This window comes from Lissotriton vulgaris, chromosome 11, assembly GCF_964263255.1.
Source record: "Lissotriton vulgaris chromosome 11, aLisVul1.2, whole genome shotgun sequence".
Lineage (NCBI taxonomy): Eukaryota > Metazoa > Chordata > Amphibia > Caudata > Salamandridae > Lissotriton > Lissotriton vulgaris.
Genome location: NC_141699.1, coordinates 5,246,949 through 5,269,199, shown reverse-complemented (window position 1 = coordinate 5,269,199; position 22,251 = coordinate 5,246,949).

Genomic DNA, 22,251 nt, shown 5'->3' with positions numbered 1-22,251 from the left:
CGTCTCAGCTCTCAACATTTAAAACAGTATTTTAAGGTCATCTTCAGAGGCCTGCGATTGATTCCTTATCCGGGCGTGGGCCGGGCTGGGGCAGAATCGAAATGTTGACCTGGGTTCTTTCTCACTGAGGCCGGGGCGCTATATGCATCCATGAACTGCTGGGCGCTATTTTTATTTTATTTTCGTTTGTTCTTTTCTTTCGGTGCACCCAATGCAGCCCCTGCAGGGGAAGTGAGGAGCAGACATGTTTGCCTGGATGGTGCAGGGGGAGTGGGGGGAGGTGAGGTTCAAGGCTTGCAAATATATGTGGATCGTATTATTTGTCGAAAAGCCCTGGTACCGGCTTCACAGTTACCTATTCCTTTTCATTTATGGTTTCATTTTATATTTGTTTTTATTTAAGCTCAACGCTTTTACTATCTGTACACCAGGTATTTTAATTGTAATCAAAAAGCGAATCTTGTCATCTCCGTACATTGGTCACAGAAAATCTAGTCTAAAATTATCGAATCGAATCAAACCTAATTGCATTTTTGTATACTGCGTAATACATGTGTATAGATGCATTAACGGACCTGCGTGTTTGTAAACATCTGTACGGGTAGTGGTGACATGTGTATAACTGATAAACTAATGATGTCATACTATCACAAAATGTGGCATAACACGCCGCATAATTTGCCTTTCCTTGCTGCCGTATAATTTGGCCCTCCCCGCTGTATAACTCCACTGCCCCTTCAAATGTGTGTGCTGTGTATGTGTGTTTGCGAATGTGTATATTTGTATGCGTTAATGTTTATTTGTGGGTGTCTGTATACATGGATCGTGTATGTATGCATGTTAGTGCGTGTGTTTGTGAGTATGCGCGTTTGTTTGTTTATATGTGTGTGTTTATCTGTATGTGTGTGTCAGTAAAACTATCTTTAACTATGTGCGTGTTTATGCGTAATAAGTACGTGTGCTTTGTGTGTCCATTTGTTTGTGTGAGTGAATATATCTATGGTATGTGCGTCTGTTTGTGTGTATATATATATATATATATATATATATACACACACACACACACACACACATACATACATATACCAACACAGCACGCATATATTCACGTATATGAATAACTTTATACACATTTGGTCATGTACACGTAACCAACTATACACACATATACACTCATAAACACACACACACGCACAGTTATATGTATGTGTGTATGTACCTATGTATATATGTACGCGTGTGTAAATGTATGTAAGTGTGCAGCACCACGTGTACGTACGTTTGCGTGGTTGTGTGAGCCAGACGTCGTTTTTGCAGCTTTACAGCGCGGTCGTACCTATTTTTAGGTAGAAATGTTCGGCTTAGATGTTTTCTGTGTTTCTATCACACGTGCACACAGGGACAATTTTGGTGTCTGAATTCATTTGTTGGGTGGTGTATAGTGTCACCTGTCAGAAGGCTGATCCGGTTTTTACCTACCTGTCTTTGAACCCCAGAGCTGTGTCTGCGCGTGTTTGTATCCCTTAACTTGAAGCTGAGCTGTCGTGTTTCTTCGAAGTCACGTCAGGAGGTCAGGCAAAAACAGGCATAATGTCCGCCTCAGAGACATCCTGCCATGATCATGTTTTATATCATGCTTGTTATTTTTGTAAAGTTACTAAGCTGGACTTTTAGTGAGTGCGCAGGGGCGGCCCCCACAGAAGTACGAAATTCAGATCCGTGGGGTGGGGGCGCCCTTCGCCGAGACTTCACCGAAGTAACCCGTATTCTTATCAAAAAAAAAAAGTATGTTTTCTTGTGAACATCGCGATGGCGAAAAACGAACCAGCGACTTCGAGAGCGAAAAGAGAGCAAACGTTTACAGTGGATTTTGTGAGATAGATGTATTCATGAAAAATATGAGTTTAAATGTACTTTTTCAAAGCTTTAAAGACAGTTGGGGTACATTATTACGCAAAAAAACGCTCGACACTGTCTGGCTGAAGTCATAAAGCTGTTGGACTTGATGTTATTTTTTATTTCCCTTTTCAAAGTGTTGCCTAGGGGAGAAGCACCTTTCTAACGCCCCGGTAAATATCTTAAAATACGTTATTATTTCTGTAAATTGAAAGCTATATCAAATAAACACATTTGCACCCCGCCCCGTGAGCCGGCCCTCCTTCTAAACAGCTGCTGTGAAGGGAACAAAACCCCTTGTTTTTATAAGATGTCTACGGGGATGTAGTTGAACGCGGAAAACATGCAAATAAAATCCCCTTTATCCGGATCATAAACGCGACTTTTTCTTCATTTGTCGCCCTTCTCCCCCCGTCAGATGCAGGGAATGAAACGCACTTTTGCAGCCCGGGGCGGCGCGAGCTGTTTCTAATTACAGGGTCGGGGGGCTGTGGGAAGTCACCCCGGGATGGCTTTATCAAATTAACGCCGATGACGGATTTATTAGCGCTGCTGCGCCGCGGTCGGTTCCCACCGGGGAAGGGGTGGGTGGGGGCAGGTAGTGCAGCTCGCAGAGTAGCGGCAAGTGAATCCATTCATGCACTCAGGGCTCTGCACAGCGCCGAGGGCACGTAAAGCGCCTACACCTGATACCACGAGCGACAATGAGCTGGATAATAATAAGGGATGGGTAAGTTGTTAAGTCGTCATTTAATTTGTGACGGGTGCTGTATCAATGGTCTACATTATTGCTGTAATTATTACGATTATTTTTATTGTATATTTTTTGCAAACACTGTATGCCTGTCGCAGAACAGCACGCAGAGCACACGACTCTCTTAAAGCAAACAGACTCTGCATGAGTCACAGGGTTAGACCAGGTGACTTTCATACTCGTGTACAGGTGATTTCATACTTGTGCACAGGTGAGTTTCATACTTGTGCACATTGTGCGAGTCGCAGAGTTCAATCTGTATTCGCATGTTTGTGAATGCATAAAAGTAATTAAAAATAACACAGTGCAACATTTACAAGACAGTAGAAATGTAGGCAAATTGATTGAATGTTAAAAAACCGTGGTACCAAAACCTATTAACACATTAAAATCCAAAGGCGTACGTTGGAGAGGGTATTAGAATTCCAACAACATGACATTATCAAAAATTAAAAGTACATGAACAAGTTATTTAAACAGCACTGAGCCGCAGAGTTAAACCAGGTGACTGCCATTCTTGTGCACAGGTGACTTCCATACTTGTGCACAGGTGACTGCCATACTTGTGCACAGGTGACTGCCATACTTGTGCACAGGTGACTTCCATACTTGTGCACATTGTGCGGGCTGCAGAGTTAAGCCACGATGACTTGCATACTTGTGCACATTGTTGGAATCGCAGTGTTACACCATGGTGACTTTTTTTTTATACTTGGGCACATTGTGTGAGTCGCTGAATTAAACAATTCTGACTTTTTTATACTTGTGACTTTTTTTTATACTTGTGTGAGTCGCAGAATGAAACCATGGTGACTTTTTTTTTATACTTGTGCACATTGTGCGAGTCGCAGAATCAAACCACGTTGACTTGTTATGCTTACACACATTGTGCGAGCCGCATAGTGAAACCAGGTGACTTTCATGCTTGTGCACACTCACCGCAGGTCCAGAACACACGGGAACGTGCTATAGTACCGTCCTGCACAGCGCCGTCCTGGGTCGGTGAAGCGCTTTTTACCTGCCCTGAGCCCTCCAAGCAGTTCGGTCCGGTTGAGTGCACAGCTCGTGTGCACATCCATGTTGCACTTTGAGAGCTCCTGTGGCACTGTATGGCTGGCCGGTCACTAGCAGGGTGTCACTGTCTCGGAGCCACAGGTGCGTACATTTATTGATTAGGGATATTAGTAAAAGACTGAATCTGGGCGTGTCCTAGTGAACCGCGGCGCCGAGGTAAATAATGGCAGTTGTGAACATTCGTCCGACAAAAGTGGCAGGCGGTTTTAATAATTTCCCGGAGATTTCTTGGCGCTATGTAAAAAACACAAAACCCAGCTGCAGCCGAGTATAAGGAAAAATATAACATTTAAATTTGAGAGGCTTTGAGTAAAGTCAAAAGGCATGAACTATTCCCTCGAAGGGCAAACGGATTTCTGATTGGTTTCCCTAGTATTTCCGCTTTTGTACGTCAGAAGCGGAAGTGGAAGGGGGACACAAGAGCACTTCTTTGAATGGCTCTTTAAGGGGGTGGGCGGGGGCAGGTCACGATCCCAGCGCCCTCCCTTGCACCTCGTGCCCCCCTCAGAAGGCCTTCACTTTCAGAACTAAACTCGCCGCTTGGGGGATAAACAGGGCCCTGAGTCCTGACTTATATTCCCACAAAGTAATAATTCTGGCGTTAACACTAGGTAACTTTTGGGAGGTGTTTGTCTCCCGCACGCATTTATGCTACGACTTGGAGTAAAATGCACATTTCACCCCGCGTGGATGTGGCCACGAGCAGAAAGCAGGCTGACCTCTGACCTCTATTCGCTTTGGGGGTTCCAGGCATGTTGCACTTCGCAGCGCTGTGTGGAGGAAGCTGCGAGAAGCATTTGGAACATATAGTGGCGCTATATTTAGGGTTCTCAGGGTCACCAGAGCCAGTTCGCAGCTAGTTCTTTGCTCCTCTCACCTGGCCCCCCCCAACCCTCCTGCCCCTCAGTACTCGCTCTCTTTCTGCCGAACTGAGCTCCCTGTGTACCTGGAGTGCAAGCAGCGCCCCCGTGAAGGACCGCCGGTGCGGGGCTGGGCTCATAAACCATTTTTTAGGTCGAGTCGAACAGACCACGCAAGCTGCCTGGGAGTAGTAGGGGTGGGCGGAGTTCCGTAAGTTTCACTCCATGGAATTCAGTGGATTTACATAAAAAACTCGGTCAGATTTTTCAGAGCACTGCCAGAAAGTATGCAGCTTGCACTGAGATTCAGTGCTGCTATCACGAGCAGTGCTGCCAAATCAGCGTGAACGGCACCGTGCGTTGCACGAGAGTGTGTGATCAATAAAGCTGATTTTGCTGCCGTCGAGTAGAAAATCTACTCTAGCTGCAGGAAATCTACTCGAGGCAGCCCTCTGACCGAGACTGCCCACAACACCCGCGTTAGAAAATTGCACTAGGGAAGGCCAAATCTCGTTTGCGCTCGCCAGCTTGCATTTCTGGAGCCTCATGGGAGAAAATTTCTCCCACGTGGCGAAGAGTAATGTAGAATGAGCAACATTTTACCAGTTCCACAGTCAGAATGAAACATTCCGCCCGCGTCTAGCTTACAGACTGTCCATTGTTTACCACTGGCTGGCTTTACTGTCAATGTCATTTGCTTTCTTCTGTATGGATGGATTTCCTTGCCCTAGTTTGTCCCGCCCCTGGAGCAGATCCTCTTTACTTTTACTCTGATTCTGTTGGCTTCTATCCTTCCACTGATCTGGTCACTTCTAGGGAACTACTTTTTTCTTTTTGTTTAAGCACGTCATGAGAGTGCATGTATTTGTTTTTTGAAGTTTTATGTAGCGTAAACTCGATCCGAAGGCATGGAGGCACTTTACATGAGCAGCAGTTACCTTGCACAAGGACACATTCATGTTTTTTGTAGGCACAGGAAGTTTGCTTGATTTGCCCAGAATCACACGATCTTGAGCTGATGCCGAGACTCAAACCTGGTCCCTCAGCTCCAAAGTCAGCAGCTCTGGCCATTACGTAACATCTTCTACCCAGCCTTCTTCCCCATGTGCTGCTCCCCATTTCCAAATATCCACCGATACCCTCCATGTTATTATCTTCCTCATGTTGGAAGCGCCCTCTCGTGTGTTTTTCTCAGTTGCCAAACAACCTCGGTTCCTGACTCCCAGCCCTGAGTTCAGTAGCGGTCGTGGTGGGAGTGCTGCCGGGTAGTGACATAGGGTGGGGGGTAGTAAAGTATAAAATACAGCCAAATACAGGTAAGTAAACATATAAGTAAATAAACAAATTTCGTTTTGCGTGCTGCATCGCCAAATTCGATGCAGTGCGCAAAACTAAATTTGTTTTATTTATTTATATGTTTGCTTACCTGCATTTGGCAATATTCCGTAGTTTACTATCCCCCACCCTGCCCCTTCCCCTCCCCACGTCACTGCCCGGCAGCATTCCCACCACCGACAGCTACTACCCGAGTTGCTTTCCCTCGTATGCTACTTTCCCCTCCAGCCCCACTCCCTGTTGCTTTTCCCACCTGTTTCTCCATTGCTACCAATGCCCACTGTCTTTTGTTTTTTTAATATTTATTTTTATTTAAGTATTTGTTTGGGCAGACCAGGCAACCACTCTTGCCAGCCCTTCTGCCCTTAAAAAGCGCTTTCACCCATGTCATTTTGTAGGCACGCATGTGTAATGGCACATGTGTGCACACATCATCATGCATGCACAGGCCTACCAAATGATGCAGCTACTGAGCCTACTAAATTGTGTCATTTTTTTTTCTTCACTATTTCTTTACTATTGCACTATTGCATCCAGTCTCCAACAGGCGTTGGTATCTAGTGGCTCAGTGGACATCCACTAATGCATCCACTGCAGGGGCCTGTGTTCGACCTCATGGTTACAGGTTCAAATTCCTGCGGGTCCACTCAGCCTTTCATCCATCTGAGGTCGATAAATTGAGTACCATTGAGTTGGTTAACAATAAAAATCTGTTATTCAGCGCCAAGATGCCTACGGGTGAACGTGCGCTTTACAAATACACGTTATGTTGTGTTATTGGTAAAATCAATATCCCCCATTGGCAAGACATGTTGGCTTTGCCAATGTCTGTTATTATGTCGGTACCTATGTATGAGATTTGACCAATAAGGAGTAATATACAGTGACTAGTAGAACATTTTTAGGGGATTCGTACCCATAAAATTGCTATATTTTAGTATGCATGAGCGTGAGGAGAGAGTGGGACGCGGCTCATCAGAAGTAAATCCTGGGGTGGGGCGTGGTGCCCCCCGAACAGTGGTAATAGACTAGTATATGTCTCTCCTTGAACCTGCTTGTAGGGTTTGTGCATTAAATGTTACAAAGATATAAACAAAATAATGTGCAGCAAGTTAAACTCTCATGAACGAGGCCTTATGAGAGTAAGCCGGGGTCCATCGCTCTGTAAACTGGTTGTAAAATGGAATCTGAGACACAGTAAACAGTAATTTCACCATTTAGCCTGTGATAAGGTAATAACATTGAATCTGACCTTTGCCCTGTTGTAATACATACGAGGATGAACTCCTGCTTTGCACCAATCTCTTGGCCATTATACAGAAAGCTGGCTGCAAATCACCCTTAAGTGGTAATAACATTCAAGTGCGGTGACTGGGGGGGCATGAGACTATCAGTGGCAGACCCCCTCTCCATTCATACCTGCTCAGGAACTGATATGAATTCGGCTAAGCAGGTCGTGGGACAGGCTTTGCTTTGGTGGGGGTGGAGATTTGACCAGGGTACCAATTTTACCTATTTGGGAGTCCTTTTTGACAAGACATGCTTGTGCGCCCCCCAAAGGAAGGTAAGGAGGAATGTTTGTTCAAGATAAGCCACTGCCACTGCCACTTTAGAATTTACCAAAAGGTTGGAGGCCAAACTGGTGCTGGCACTCCTTATAGCCTTAAAGCCCGCCTTAGCAGGCTCTACGTAAGTTGCTTGCACCACACATTGCTCCTGCCAGCGCTGCCCATGCAGTACCAACACAATTACTAATCATCACACTCTGATAAGTGTGGCAATTCAGCCTACTCTGGCCCCCCAAAGCTATAAGAAAGGCTTGGGCGACAGTCAATAGTAATTTTTAACAGCGCCACGATGTGGCAGACTGGCACAAGCCCCGGTGTTGACAATTAAGTGCCAATGCTGAGCGCCGGAAATCTGTCGCTCAAATTAAGCACTGCTGCCCACCCCCTCTTAAGTGTGCTGGTGATGGACAAAAGTTTGAGACCCAAAATCTTGTGGACAAAATATTGCGTCACAAATATACAGGACAAGAATTTCAAGCAGGTAAGTTTCTATAGGTAAGTAAAGTTTTACTATACTTAACTCCACATATGTATACTGTGATGATTTCATATATAATTATATATATATATATATACATATATATATATATGTGTGTGTGTGTATATATGTATATATATATATATTTTATATATGTGTGTGTGTGTATATATATGTATATATGTGTGAATACTAATATATATAGCTTCAAGGTACATATATGTGGAGTTAAGAATAGTAAACTTATACTTATATATATTTGCACCTACCTTCTCGATATTTTGACCCTGAATATTTTTGACACGCTGTTCTGTCCACATTATATTATTGCCCTTGTTATTCTGTCAGTGATCCAGTGATGGCAGTGTGGAAGCAGCACCCATGGGCGTGGAAAGAGGAGGGTGGCCCAACCCCTCGACTGAATTTGACAGAAGCTCAGCTCTTATTGTATTCGAGTTGAGGCAGCCAAGCCCACATGCTGAAAGACAGGGGCCACTTTGGGCGTGCACTCGCCCCACATGGAGAAAGTCATGTGGTACATTGGTGGTGCAATCCAATGCACATGCAGAAAGTGATAGTTGAAGGCAGTTTGTCCTGGGGGTGCGGTGCATTCTTGACACATGCTGAAAGTATTGGGAGGCAGTTCACCCTGAGGAAGGACGCTGCCCTTCCTACGCGCCGAAACCAGTAGACAGGAGGACCCTCACGGGGCTAGAAGTTTAGTCCACCCCACATAGTAAAATGGATTGGTGGACTTCCAGATTGATGCTTGTGGAGTAGGAGATTATTTAATCCCGGTCACGCCACCATATTCTATTTACAGTTCTAGCTGCCACAATAAAGACATAACAAAAGTATGAATCATACTGAGAAGGAAAAACCTTTTTTATCATATTGGAGGGAATACTGAATAATCAGCAGAGTAATCAGGAACATATATTAATTCTGGTGAGGCAGTAATTCTAGCTGTCTGAAAGTCTATTATAGCAGTGGCGCAATACTACCTAGCATGGTGAAGATCATAAGAACACCCACATACAAGGTCAACGACCTGTATTAACTTTGATGGTTGGAACATCCTTAAAACAAGCCTGAAGAAGAAGATTGAACCTGTGTTAATCCTCCGAAACGCGTTGCTCTTTGGCCCATGTACAACATGTTCCTATGAAATTGCTTGTGCAGTATATGATTTCTTGTCATTGTTTATGAATATATGTATTGTTATTCTATGAATTTTTTAATCAAAGATAAAAATAATTTTTATACATACTGTTTTTAAGGTACTATATTGATGTGATAGTTTTCTGTGCAGAATCAATTTAATACATTTCTTTAGGAATTAAATAATATTTTAAATGATATTGTGAGAATTATTCTTCTGACAACTCAATATACTGACCCACTGTGACTGGAGTGTTAGTAGTGTAAGAGTGAAATTTGCATGTGGTTCATTAAATCGGTATGTTATAAATCCCAAAGGGGATTGTTTTTAGACTTGAAAGGAATGGCAATTCACCATGGGGTGTGGACTCCCAGATGCTGAAAGCAATAATAGGAAATCCATTCATCCGTTCACCCAATGGGTGGCTCTGAGGTCAGAAGTGGAACTCAAAGCGAACCCCTCATGGTGAGGGTAAAAGAACCTCTTGCATCAGTGGAAGTGACAGGCCTTTTGCCTGTATTCTTCAGGGGAGAGAAGCACATTTCTACTGGTTTCACTGAACCAGGTCTTGTGCTCCTGCCAACCTGGCCTGGATGGAGACATTGTGTGTGTTTGCGCACTTTGCACATGAGTTTATAGTAACCCTGGGCGGAGACGAGAAGTGGAACTCCGCGAAGTTCCACAGGGTTAAAAAAAACGCTCTGTGGAACTCCGCTTTGCCCCAGTCCTACTCCAAAGTAAATACAAAAAAGACAACAAAAAAACACCAAACTGCTCTACGGCATCTGCAGGCCGCCCTCCTCCTCGCCGTGGTGTCTACTCATTGCCGCCGTCCTCCTCCTTGTTGCCGGTTGAAAACCCCTACATTTTACGTCTTGTATGGACTGTACTTGCGCAGTCCACGCAAGACGTAAAACGAAGGGGATTTTTGGGCAGGGGCCAAGGGGCTAACTCCGCTCCACCACGGAGTCAAAGTTTTGCCTCAACTCCGCATACCCAACGGAGTGCGGAGTTGGTAAAACCCCGTAAACTCTGCTGGCGGAGCGCAGTATGCTGCCCGGGCTGAGTTTATAGTGAATGTGGAGCCTGTGTGCTTGACTGACTGGTCACAAAAATTCACCTAGAACTTTCTTTCTCTGGATTGTTGTTTTAACCTGCCTGGCGGAGCACACATTCAGCAGCAATAAATCTGGCAGTGTGAGCGAATGTGAGTGCCACTCAGAGAGAGAATTCATGTCTTTGCTGGATGCCCTGTGAGAAGTGAGTTCAGTGAAAGATACTACATGTCCCATGAAGCCACAGGACTCTCGCGAGGTTTGCAAGCAATAGTCGCCATTTTGAAGTCACAGACAGCCGCGGCTGTCTGTGACTTCAAAATGGCGACCATTTGGGGATGCAGTGCACGCAACGAAATTTGTTTTTTTTATTTATATGTTTACTTATCTGTAAACCTCGGTAAACCATAGTTTACTACCCCCACCCTGCCCCTCTTCCTCCCCACGTCACCGTCTGGCAGGTGCTCCCACTACGGACCGCGGCTGGTCACAAAATATATCTTCCCTGTGAACCAGGGTGTCTTTACGAGGCAGTTGAGATACATAATTCCAGAACATCGCTGCCGAGTTCTTAGAAAGGAGGAGACTATTGTTATCTTTGGCGTTCGATGAAAGACCGAACTGAATGTAGAACAGTCTTCTTGGAACTTTTCTTGATTGAAGATTTAGACTAGGGATGCGTGAAGTCTATGTCTTTTGCTTTCCCATAGTTGCGCAACATTTCAAGAAGATTATGTGAAATACAAATCTGTCACTTGGAGCTACATTTTAGCATGAATTAATTCCAGATTTGTAAAGCGCGACTTATCACCCCTAAGGGTATCCAGGCACTGGGGGCCGTCGGGGAGATTAAGTGAGCTATTGCCCAGAGTCCCATGGTGCTAAGCTGAGCTGAGCTGCTGCCGATGCCGGGGATCGTACCATAAGCACCGTGCTCCGGAGTCAGCTGCTCTGGCCGCTGCAACACTCCTCTCCTTGTGAAATGCATTATTGTGCCAATTTTTGATGCAAGGATGTATTTCATGGTAAAAATATAGTACGAAAAACCCAAGTTGCATGAGCAACATCTACTTTCATTCTGTCCAACTGTGTTATTCCCAAGCGCTTGCAGTACAATTTTGCAATAAACTGCATGTAATTATGCAGCGTGATGTAATTTTGGGAATATCTGCGTAACAAGCATAATACAAAATTCCAAACTTTTTTGCAATTATGCCTCCTTAATTTAAATTTTGCCCAGGCCTAATTGAGAAATTGTTTCCAGGTACCGCTTCAGGAGTTCTCACAGTTATGGGCAGGTATTGCTGAGTCACCGCCCCTAAAGACCCTGGTTCCCATAACCCCCAAACCATCCTCCCCCGGGCTTCCCCATCCCTCTGTTGTGGACCATGAGCTCACACTTTCTACAGCTTTTTTTTAAAAAATTTTTTTAAATAATTTTTTATTGAGCAAAGCATTAGGTTCAGGAAATACATAGTATACTGAAAGTTATTTTCGTTAAAACCAGTTTTCTACAAAAGAAAAAATTCCAAAATAATAACATCACATAATACCAAATAAAAAATAACTAAAACTAGAGCAGTTAATTATGTACTCATTCACGAAGCAAAATGCAAATTCATCCTAGAACACAGCAGCAATTAAAAAAAAATCCTAATACATCTAAAGTGCAAATGTCAATAAAGTGCAAGCGCCATCTTATCGCCTAAAGTCGTCACAAATACAACTTTTTTTTTTAAAGAAACGGAAATTAGTGATCATGGCGATTCCTCACCCCATTGACCGAAGTACAGGATACATTCTATAAAGTGCTAACATGCTAGTGCTGCTAAAGTGCAATAAGAAAAAGTGCAAATGCATTTTAGTAAAAAAAGCTGCTAATTACTGACCCCAGTGCTATAGTCTCTCTTTCAATTTTTCCAATTCATTAAAAAACGTAAATATTTTATCAAATTTTTTAGTAACGCCAACCCTCCTAACTTAGGCTTCCTCAAATTTGCGGGTTCTTTTAATTTTATTAAACCATTTCAGATGAGAAGGTGCTTCCCTAGATTTCCAATTCTGCAAGATTAGGGAGCGAGCCACCATACATGAAATAAATACGAAGGCTTTTTCGGGTTCAGATAGTATCTTATCCTCTCTACTGACACCAAACAAGGCAGCTTCGGCCTCAGGCGAAATACTCATACCGATTGCTTGCCCAATATCCGAGAAAATTGCAGCCCAAAAAAACCTAAGTCCTGACCATGTAAAAAAAAGAATGGTGCCACCCGCCCTCCCCATCTATTTGGCAGCAAAAGCACCTTTTTTCTGCACCTGGAAATCTCTTTTTTAGAGCCGCCGGAGTTAAATAAGGAAGGCCATCCTTTTAACATTTGCAGCACGCAGAGATTTGCTTCCTAGGTGGCACACAGACTCCCACTCCTTCCCATCCAGCCTACATCCAGTCTCCCGAATTATTTTATCCAGATGAGTCTCTATCAAGGAAGCCTGTCCCTGCTTGTATAGCAACCTGTACCAATTTCCCACCCCTTTAACATTGGCTCCATAAAGGGCTACCACTAATTTATTAGGGGTGTCTAGAATACCACTGGCATTTGTTAGCAGATGAACAATGCGTAAATATTCAAAAAAGTTCAGCCCCCGATGGCCTTCAGCCCTTGCCGTAACTTCCTGCCAAGAAATCAACCTATTTTGAACTATAAAATGCCTCAGTTCGAAGAGTTCACAGTCTTCCCAAATACTGATATGCCTTGATTGCAACTGGAGGCTGAGACTCGTGCATTCTCGTAATTTTAAATACTGAAGACCAGATGAGCACATCTTTCTAAAACAGGACTGGAGTCTAGAAAAATAACCTTTTAAAATCTTATAATGTGTCTTTTTAGGAAATTTTGAAGTTTTGAAAAACACCGGGGTTAGCGATCCGATTTCTTGTGTTGTTTTGTCCATAAAAAACTGTCACTAGTAGAATTGGATCCTATCAAGTCAGACACTAAATCTAAAAAGGCAGCCTCATAATAAGTTCTGAAATGCGGCAGCGCAAAACCCCCTTGTGCTATGGGCAGTTGGACCACGTTCAATTTGATCCTCAGAACTGTCTTACCCCAAATAAATTCCCTGAATAGAGTATCAATTTCATTAAAGTATGACTGATTTATTTTAATCGGAACGTTAGAAAAAATAAAAATAAACAGCGGAAGTATGGACATTTTAATCAATGAAACTCTACCCACTATCGATAGGGGGAGTAATGTCCATTGTTCCAAAAATTTCTTAATCTTGCCCTTCATTCTTAGATAGTTTAACTCGAATAACTGATGATATTGGTTAGATACATAAATCCCGAGATATCTTATAGGGTCGGTTCTTGTCGCTTGTATCTTTAAGCAAGATGGAAAAGAATTCAAATCAGCATTAAGAGCGAGAACCTCGGTTTTATTGGCATTTGTTTTGTACCCGCCGATTTGCTCAAACTCCCTCAGAGCTGTTTTGAGGTTCTCCCTATCAGGGATCAGGTATAAAATAATATCATTGGCAAAAAGTTTTAATTTAGCCATACCAGGTATTGGGGGTTGGATAGCAGCATTATTTTTTATTTTGTATCTTTAAAACCAAAGGTTCTATAAAAAAGATAAAGAGTAATGGCGAAAGCGGGCAGCCTGCCTGGTACCGCGGTTTATTTTTATGATTCCTGCACAGTTTGAGTTAATTATAACCTGGGCAGTTGCCCCCTGGTAGATGTTCCATAACATGTTAACTACCTGTACAGGAAACCAGAACCAACCCAAGGTAAAAAACAAGGTTCATCTACTTTCATTCTGTCCAACTGTATTAATTCCCAAGCGCTTGCAGTACAATTTTGCAATAAACCACATGTAATTATGCAGCGTGATGTAATTTTGGGAATATCTGCGTAACAAGCATAACACAAAATTCCAAACTTTTTTGCAACTATGCCTGCTTAATGAAAATTTTGCCCAGGCCTAATTGAGAAATTGTTTCCAGGTACTGCTTCAGGAGTTCTCACACTTTTGGCCAGGTATTGCCGAGTCACCGCCCCTAAAGACCCTGGTTCCCATAACCCTCAAACCATCCTCCCCCGGGCTTCCCCCTCCCTCTGTTGTGGACCATGAACTCACACTTTCTACAGCTTGTTAGTTTCACAGTAATGTCAGGAAGGATCCTTGTTGCGTCACAGATTTTTATAACCTTTTTAATTTCAAGGTATTTTTTATTATTTTTCTACAAAACAGGCACGTTCGTTTTGCAATTAAGAGTTCCAGTTGGTCGTTACATGTCGTCGCAAAAAAGAAAAAAAACAATAATTACATAAAATCTTATTTGTTGTTACAAACAGTGCAAATTGCTCTTTTAAGCTCGACCATCTGGAGCCCTCTGTATTGACCGTTGAGGGTAGAATAGTGTAGGAAGAAAATAGAAGAAGAGAGAGATAGTGTGCAATGAGTGATGTTTCGCTCTGAGCCTAGTCTGGTTTGGAGACAGTGTTTAGGTGATCTGCTCCGCCGGAGGGAGCCCTGGTGGATTCAGGGTGGGTCATATGTTTCGAGGAAGGTGTCCAGTGGTTTCCACATCCCCCTAGATGGTGGTTTCCAGGGTGGGTGTTGCAGGGCAGTGATATCTGCTCCTCTGAGGTATGTCACCCAGTTAAACCAGTACCTGTATGATGTTTTAGTGGTATCTTTCCAGTTGGCCAGGACCAGCTCGACTGCTGCGGTCAGAAGGAGGTCTAGGAGGTCTCTATCCTGTTGTGTGGGGAGATGTGCGGTTATGAAAGCTGTGGTGAGGGAGGAGAAACACGGGGTTATTGTGCATCCCAATGCATTTTTAATGAAGTCAAATATTTCTTCCCAGAAATTTTTGAGTTTGGGGCAGTAGTATATAAGATGCGCTAGATCCCCATTCTCCCTGCACAGTTCCAGCATAGGTTGTCGTCTTTGAGTCCTAATGATGCCAGCCGGGCGGGTGTCCAGAAGGTTTTGTGGATAATCTTTTTATTCAATACTCCTATGGAATGACAGGAGGGACATAGGTTGGGAAAGTGAAGATGAACTTTATAATACTACTGTGCATTATGTATGTTGTAGTTCATGAACCCACCACATTCAACACAACTCAGGAGTTCGGGTGTGTTCGCATAACACCGATGATATCCGAATGTAGTGAGAAGAGCTTAATAGCCCTAACATTTAGGGCATTTGTTTTAGGGAGGGTGATTGTGCTTCACTCTAGAAGGAAGTACGTTGTTACCACGCGATGTGTTACATCGCTGTACTTTACAACGCGTCTTTTTCAACGCAAGTCGTTACCACGACTTGCGCTGTAGGGGTGCTGGACGTAGGAATAGTTACATTTACTATTCCAACACCAGCCTACGTACAGTAGGGAAGGTGTTGGAATAGTAAATCTACTATTCCTTAGCCTAGAGCGCCCTCCAGCGCAAGTCGTGGTTACGACTTGCGTTGTAAAAGACGCGTCGTAACAGCACTGCGGGGTAACATCCGCGTTGTAAAGGATGTTCCCCCTCTATGATGACGCAGCGTTTCACCAAACCTTAGAGGTCTGTGAAGATTACTGAAGGTGGACCATACGGAAGAGTGGACACGAAGCGCCACAGCGGGATTGATACAAATGCTGAAGATTTCTAATCTTTGGATTTCAACCCTCCTCCAGTGAAAGGGGGTTTCAGTTATATGATCAAGGTCAGTGAACCTTTGCGTTGTCTTATTTAATCTCTTATCTCATTCCCTTTCCCCGGGTTTACTCCTTTTTAATTTTTTTTATAAAGAATACAATCACAACCACTGTTACAGGGTTAGCCACGAATGGATAATGTTTATGCATTGGCGTGCATATAGCCAGCCCCTATTGTTTGTTTTTTGAGAGCGAAAGAGATGTAAGAGGGAAAGGACAGAAAAACTAGCCGTGAAACGGGTTTACTTCTGACTGATGTATCATCCAGTGGACGGTGGGCACGGGCAGTGGGTTTGGGGAGGGAGGGAACTATCTTTTGCACCAGTTGGATCCTGCCCACGAGGTTAGTGCTTTCTGACAGCTACCCTGTGTTGTGACTCTGTCGCTGTGGTGGAAGAGGAAGGAACCACCTATAATCAACACTGTGTGTGGCTCAGGGGTCGAATCAGCTCTTCAAGGATCTCTGTGGTGAGCCCACCCAGTGCATGATCCTCCGTGTAGCCCCTATTGCCCCAGCAGGACCTAAACTTATCCGGTCCACTCTTTTGCCTGGACATGATCGGTGCGATTTTAGGAAAGACTTTTCTAAACAACAGCCTGGAAATGGAATATAAATAAAAGCGATGCTTCAACGACATTGCACTTGTAAACCTCCCTTTGTTGGAGCACTTTTGTTCCCCACTCTGTATCTCAACTCTGTGGGCAGCCCAAGCATGGAGAATGCCAACTGCATTTGGGAGTTTCTTAGAGGGATGCTAACGTGTTGTGACATTAAATCATCCTGACTAGAATTTGGCACTTCTCAAAGTATCCCTCTGTTGAAGATCTTCCATCTGTTGTGGTTCCATCTCAGGGCCTTCCTCAAGCTGAAATTTCTTCTGAACTCTGTCTGGACAATGTTCCACAGCAATCCCATGAAATAAAGGTTAACACCTTGGGTAGAAACATAGGTAGACCAAAACGCTTTGATGACTATGTTTGCGAGTCTTAATCTTTTTTTAAAGAAGGAGGATGTGTAGTATTGTGGTTCACTTCCTATGTCATGTATTGGAATTGTCTGGTTCTTGCGAATTAGGAATCAGAACAATTCAAAAGTTCTGTGTATTTATTTCCATGTATTAGAATGTTGGTGAGACTCATGCTTCTTACTCAGCATATTTGGTTCATGCTGAGGGGTTGTCAATACTACAATGGCCTAGTTTTGAGATTGCTGCAGTGGCTTCAGGGATTCCAGTGTCCAGCACAGATCACCAAGTCTAGCCCCCATCTGTGCTACCTCCTGGCCGCCCTGTAGCCCACCTCCTCCCGAGGACCTTTGCTTTGGTGACCAGGGTGAGGCGTAGCGTCCTTTGGGTGGGGATCTGTATTTCCTGTCCAAAGAAGACAGATCTTCTTAGACTCTGTGGGATATGACCAGGTAGGAAGGGTTTGGAGAGGTGCCATCCCATCACCTACTTCCATGGTGGCACCATGAGGGCTGCCTCCCTGCCACCAGCTGGATCTGCGGTGGTCCACTACTAAGACCGCTCTGCAGCCTGAACTATGTACACAGAAAGGGCGAGGATGGTGGAAAAGACGGTTTCTGAATTTGTAAAGCTTTTTTAGCCCACGAACTCAGCTTGTTCCCAACTCTTGGCTCCACGTTTTGTATAATACCACAGGCCCGTGTATTATGTAAAAATGTCAGGGTAAACACAGCGGGCAAAGGCTACTACAAAGTAAAAACAAGTGTCAAATTCTGTAAGAAGGGGACAGTACATTGTGAACCCCCATTTATAGATTTGGTTATTCTTTCCTTGTTACCTTTGCATTGTTTTGTGTATGGGTGGTCGAAAAATTTCGCTCCGCTGGCGGAGTTCGCTCATTTTTGCCTACTCCACATTCCACTTGGAACTTGGAGTTCCGGCAAAACCCAGCCAACCACCATGTGGCAGAGTTTTTTCTTCAGTGCGGCTCGCCAATGTGAATTTGGTAAGTGCAAGTGAGAATTTGTATCCCTTAGCATGATTTTCAGGTGGTAGAGTGCCTCCCATTGAGATTTCTCAACGTGGGTGGTTGCGGCAGGTCGATTTTAAAATCTACTCGAGTGGCAGAAAGAAGCAGTGCCATGTGGTGCACCGCGTGATGCTCAGCACATGCAGCACAACGTGCCAACTTCCGCTCGCATGCCGAACTCAGCGGAATCTCGAGGAATTTTTATGCAACTGCGCGAAATCCCACAGAGTGAAACTCCGAGAGTTCCATCCACTACTAGATTTGTGTAGAATGTAAGTGTGTGTGTAGATTTAAGTGCACATTCTTTCTAAATGAAGACACTAACTGAACCTTAATGTATTAATTGCTGTTGTCTCGGTCTCTAACCCCCACCACCTCCATGAGTGAGCCTGGCACTTCTCTGCTTCGCTGTCCTGAGGGTTACGTGTTAAAAGGTTACACTTGGGGCTCAGTTTTCAGTACAGCATTAATGTGGCCCCCGAATTCTGAAGGTGTTACAAAAGTGCACTCTAAGGCGTGAACCCTCCTTTTTGTTGGGTTCTGCCCTCTGTTATTTGGGTCTTTGCTATGTTACCCTTCATGGTCAGGGGCAATGTTTGGGGTATCTGATGCCCATAAACCAGGATTCCTGTCTTTCAAAAGACTATGGGGCAGATTTACAAGCCCCCTGCGCCACCAGTACGTCACTTTTCATGACGTACTGGTGGCGCAGGGGACTCCTCCATATTTACAAGGAGAGGAAACGCCACCCTGCGTGACTTTTCCTCTCCTTGTAAATACGACCCCTTCACATGCAGCAGTTTACGATGAAGGGGCGTTCCATGGGGGTTGCTGTGGGTGTTCCCCCGCAACACCCGTGGAACAAGATACAGCTCCAGATTAACGGGAAATCGTAAATCTGGAGATGCGTCTGAATGCTACGCCACCCTAGAGGTGGCGTAGGGAAGCGCAACGAGGAGAAATGTTTTCATTTCTCCTCGTTTTTTCCTCTTTCAATGCGTGCTGCATTCTACAGCACCATTGAAAGAGGAAAAAGCCTGTAGTGATTGTGTTTGTGCAGGAAGGTGCCCCTTACTGCACAAAAACAATCTCCCCATGGCGCAGGCATCCTTGCACCATGGTGCAAGGGTGCCTGTGCCGGCGCTTGGCAGCTGTTTGTGCGCCAGCACAGGGGAGAGCACAGGAATGCGACATATTCTTGTAAATATGTCGCATTCCTGTGCTCTGAAAGTGCCGCAGCGTGGCGCAGCCAAAGGGCTTGCATGCCACGCTGCGGCACTTTCTTGTAGATCTGCCCCATAAGTTGAGTGCACAATATCTCAGCAGCCGCTGATCGTGGATTTAATTTTCTTACGCCTGCGCGTGCATACGTAAAGTCATGTATCATCGAAATGGCTGACTGCAGTGAACTTACTGCTTGCGGGTGCTCTCAGCCCCTGACTCACAACTGGGGGACAAAGGTTGTCATTGGTCAGAGAATTAGAGGTAGATAACTGTGTATTTACCCTATGGATTTAGGGCCCCAAGGGTTTGAAGCACTGAGCTCAGAAAAGACTCCCCTAGCTACTCCTTTGACAATCTCTACAGCATGTGATGAAGCTTAGGCACGCCCCAAGGTCTCATTGAGGTTACTGGGGGCACGCTGGTAGTCGTAGGGTCAAGGGGCTCACCAGAGGTGGCTGTAGGGACAACCCTTCCCTTGAGCCCCCAGGCCCTGAAGATGGCAGATAATAAAATGAATCAATGATGACTCTGCTCCCTGTACATCAGCGGATGACTGCTTGCTCTCGAGAAGGGCGGACCTCAAGATGCTCCCAAGGATTCTTGAAAGCACCTGGACTCCTCTTCTGGGAGCTATCTCCTGCATGGTACAGTCCAGCAGTTCATCCTACCGAGCAGGCAGGAATCTCTTTCCCTTGAGACCGCACATCTACAGTGGTTCTTGCTAGGGTTGGGTGGAACTCACGGAGTTTCACTTCACAGGATTCTGCAGAGTGACAAGCAAACTTGATGAGATTCCGGGAACTGGTGGAATTAGGCAGGTGGTGCTGCTTGTGCTGATTTTTAGCACTGGGAGCTTGTTCTTTGCTAAAAAATCAGTGTGAATGCCACTACATCGAGCGCCACTGGGCCCTGCTTTTCGAGTTGATTTTGCTGCCTCTCAATTCGATTTTCTACTCGCGATGCAGCTTTCTGACCGTGAATGGTCAGAAAGACTTGGGTAAATCTCACCAGGTGCACTCCTAGAGACTGAAAATCACACTAGGGGATGCCAGATCTCACTCGCGCTCGCCAACTTTTCTTTGACGAGCCAGGTGGGAGAAGAAACTCTGCCAAGTGGTGGTTGGTGGAATTTGCCAGGAACTCAGCTTTACATGAGTAACGCAGAGCGCCAAAACTCCGCCAACTCTGCCGGCGGCACACATTTTTTGCCCACCCCTAGTTCTTGCTGCAGGCCCCCTTCCACAGCCTGGTAGGAAGACAGAAATGAGCCAAACCCACCCCTGGTACACAGTGCCTTCTTGGTTACCCTGATGTGCTGTTCGGTGGCTGAGAAGTCCTGGAATCCTGAATAATCCAAGAAACCTGCGCCCACAGAAGGAGAATTGAAAACCGAAAGCAATGCACTGTAGGGTGACTTTCCAGGAGGTCAACAGGGTCCATGCTCGCCAGAGCCATGCAGGGCTATATTTCCATCCCAACAGATAGATACATACATATGCAGACATACATTCACACATACTTACAACAATTTATATATCTATTCATCTGGGAGTTTTCTAAAACACAGAGTGGGACTCGTTGGTGTCTTCAGAGCTCAACATCTGCAGGTAAAATACGTGTAAATCATGCACCTAAATCTGTACATACATAAACACACACACACACACGTGTAAACACAGTATATACATACATACATACACATGCACATATGTATAAGCACATTGTACATACATGAATTGCCACAACTACATGCTTACAAACACATACAAACAATCTTACATTGGTTGATACATATTCTCATGCATGTACACATAGGTACACGTGTACACAGAGGTAAACACATTCCATAGACAAGTTGCAAATCTCTGTCAGAAACAACAAATGGCTGGCCTTCCCGGCAAGGTCAGAGTATGGAAGTTTTTTTTATTTTTTAGATGTGTGCCTTTAGTCTCATAATTAGGTCAGGCCTAGAGCAGCGATTGCGCTGCTTGCTCGACTTTTAGTAAGGGGTAAAAAAAGTGCTACCAGATGGTGCCATGGCCGGCCTAGAGCTTGAGTGCATGTGCGCGCGCTTTGCGTGCCTCTCTCCGTGCTTCGATTCCCTCCCCCCCTTACGTGCCTCTCTCTGTGCTTCAATTCCCTCCCCCGCCCCCACCACCGATCGCGTCACTCTGCCTGCCTCCACTCCCCCCACCTCTCTATACTGCAGCAGGCCGCGCGATCACTTTCATCAGTTTCACTTTCGCGGCCAATGCTTGTTTCTCGCGTGGCCAATGCTTGTTTAGGACTTGTGCCCTGGAAACTCATGTCGCAGTGTTTCAAGCTGGTGCAGTTTTAAGCTATTAAATCATATTCAAAGAACCTTGGCTGGGGAAATATGCCCCGAGCTGGGTTGTTCCGATGCGTTGTAACGAATGGAAAAAATGTTACTCTCGTGTGCGGAGCTGCTTGGCAACAACATGGGTCGTGGTTAACAGGCCAAATCAGCTAATTCTACGAGGCCATGGATACAATGAAGTTTGATGTCTAGTAGGCTCGCACTTACTTCTGATTTCTCTTCAGTTTAACCACTTTTCACTCCGCCGCCATTCCATTGTAAATGTGCCGGTGAATGCTGCTTGATTCTTTCCGGTACATATAGTGAGACATAATTAGTCGATCTTGGGCGCAGCTTCGCTGTGCACCATGGTACTTGTAGTGTGGAATAAAACAACTGCAATTACTTGTCCAGCAATGTCATATTTAGGACATTACAAAATTTTGTGACCCGACATAACACAACTCATTCTTTTCTGTATGAGTGCTTGCCTTATTTTGGATTTTGAACCATGATATGCCCCTCCGCTCATTCACATTTCGTTTTTCCAATATCCATGTTTTCAAGTGGACAAATAAATGCGTTTACAACATTTTCTGTCCTGCAGTTGGAAAACTCGCTGTGTTTCCATTGGACACGGCCTTTTACAAACGTTGAGCCTTCTATACTCTGTGCACAGGCAATACAATTTCCACATTTGTGATGTTCCTGAATTGGCTTTAGATTCCAATGTGAAACCAGATCTTTTTTTTCAATTGATTGATTACTATCTGCTCGCACAATTTGTGTGCCTATGCTGGAAATTCTGACATTTTATC